Consider the following 2,425-nt stretch of genomic DNA (forward strand, 5'->3'; position numbering starts at 1 on the left):
TTCTAGTTTTTGACCTAGTAATAAGATAGACAAAGTAAACGTGATTAAGCTCAATATCAGAATTTGCTTGTGTCTATAGATTTCCACATAAATAATTACTTCTAACATGGGATCTCTAGTATATTAAAGACTACTAGGTCAGCATCTAGCACAGTTATCCTCATAGGATTGAATAGTCACAGAAACAGTCATTTCACTATCAGAGTTTAGAAATTCACATCAGACAACAATCAATATTTAAGCAATTTTTAATTAAGCACAGAATGCACAAAGAGAGTAATATTTGCAAATACTGATCATAAAGTCTGATGCATCAGAACAAAAGATAAGCAGATTTAGAGAAAGAACCTGAAACTATTCCAAGTTCATTTACCAATCTTGTAAAGGTAGCTTCACATAGTGGTTTTGTGAAGATATCTGCTAGTTGTTGATCTGTTGGAACAAAGTGCAATTCTACTATACCTTCATCCACATGTTCCCTTATGAAGTGGTACCTAATGCTGATGTGCTTTGTCATTGAGTAATGAACTGGATTACCTGTCATAGCAATAGCACTTTGATTATCACAGTAAATAGGTATTTTAAAATATAATAACCCATAATCCAGTAATTGATTCTTCATCCAAAGAATCTGTGCACAACAGCTTCCTGCAGCAATGTACTCTGCTTCTGCAGTTAATGTGGAAATTGACTTTTGTTTCTTGCTAAACCAAGAAACCAATCAGCCTCCAAGAAATTGGCAGCTTCTACTTGTGCTTTTCCTGTCAATTTTGCAACCTGCAAAATATGCATCTGAGTAACCTATTACTTTAAAATATGATTCTCTGGGATACCAAAATCCCAGATCATCTGTTCCTTTAAGATACTTGAAAATTCTTTTCACAGCTGTTAAGTGAGGTTCTCTTGGATCTGCTTGGAATCTTGCACAAAGACAGGTAGCATACATGATATCAGGTCTACTAGTAGTTAGATAGAGTAGAGAGCCAATCATACCTCTATAATCAGTAATATCTACTGATTTACCAGTGTCTTTATCCAGTTTTGTTGCAGTGGCCATGGGAGTGGATGCACTTGAACAATCTTGCATTCCAAATTTCTTCAGCAAATTTCTGGTGTACTTGGTTTGACAAATAAAAGTGCCTTCTTCATTCTGCTTGACTTGAAGGCCCAAAAAATAGCTAAGTTCCCCCATCATACTCATTTGATATCTTGACTGCATCAGTTTGGCAAACTTCTTGCAAAATCTGTCATTTGTAGAACCAAAGATGATATCATCAACATATATCTAGACCAGAAGTAAGTCCTTTCCATGGTTGAGGTAGAACAGTGTTTTGTCTATAGTTCCTCTGTTAAATCCACTTTCCAGAACAAACTGAGCTAATGTCTCATACCATGCTCTTGGAGCTTGCTTAAGGCCATAAAGTGCTTTATCAAGCCTGTAGACATGATTAGGATATTTGGGATCTACAAAGCCTGGAGGTTGTTGAACATATACTTCCTCCTCCAATTCTCCATTGAGAAAAGAACTTTTCACATCCATTTGAAAGACAGTAAACTTTTTGTGAGCAGCATAAGCCAAAAATATCCTTATGGCTTCCAATCTAGCAACTGGTGCAAATGTTTCATCATAATCAATTCCCTCCTGTTGAGAATATCCTTTTGCAACCAACCTTGCCTTATTTCTTGTAATTATGCCATCACTATCAGTTTTGTTTCTGAATACCCACTTTGTACCAACAACAGATCTGTTCTTTGGTCTTGGCACTAGGGTCCAGACTTTGTTTCTTTCAAATTCATTTAACTCTTCCTGCATTGCTTGCACCCAATCAGCATCTTGAAGAGCTTCTTCCACTTTCTTTGGTTCAGTCTGAGAAAGAAAAGAATTGTAAAGACATTCACTTGAAGTAGCTGTTCTAGTTCTGACACCTGCATCAGGATTTCCAATTATTAAGTCAGGTGTATGTGATTTAGTCCACTTCCTTGCAGATGGAAGGTTTTCTCTAAAACTGGATGCTCCCCCATGATCCATGCTATCTTCATCAACATTTTCTGATGCTCCCCCTGAAACTATGCTCTCTGAGTTAGATTCTTCAGAATTTAAGTTTTCAGAATTATCAGAACTTGGCTTATCAGAACTTGTCGAATCAGAACTTGAAGAGCCAGATGTATGTTCTGATGCTTCTTGAGATGTGGTTGTATCTTGAGTATGCTCCCCCTGCATAAGTGCATCTTCCTTTGGCGTAGTCCCCACAGTTTCAATAACATCAGAGTTTAATCCATCAGAGTTTGCAGTATCAGGATTTAGACTGTCAGGATTTTTAGTATCAGAATTTAAGTCTTCATTTTCAAATCTCAGCTGATCATGCTCATTGAAATCTTCAAGTCCAGTAATCTTCTTATCATCAAAAGAGACATTGATAGATTC

The sequence above is a fragment of the Apium graveolens genome, chromosome 3 (genome assembly GCF_009905375.1).
Source record: "Apium graveolens cultivar Ventura chromosome 3, ASM990537v1, whole genome shotgun sequence".
NCBI classification, from domain to species: Eukaryota; Viridiplantae; Streptophyta; class Magnoliopsida; order Apiales; family Apiaceae; genus Apium; species Apium graveolens.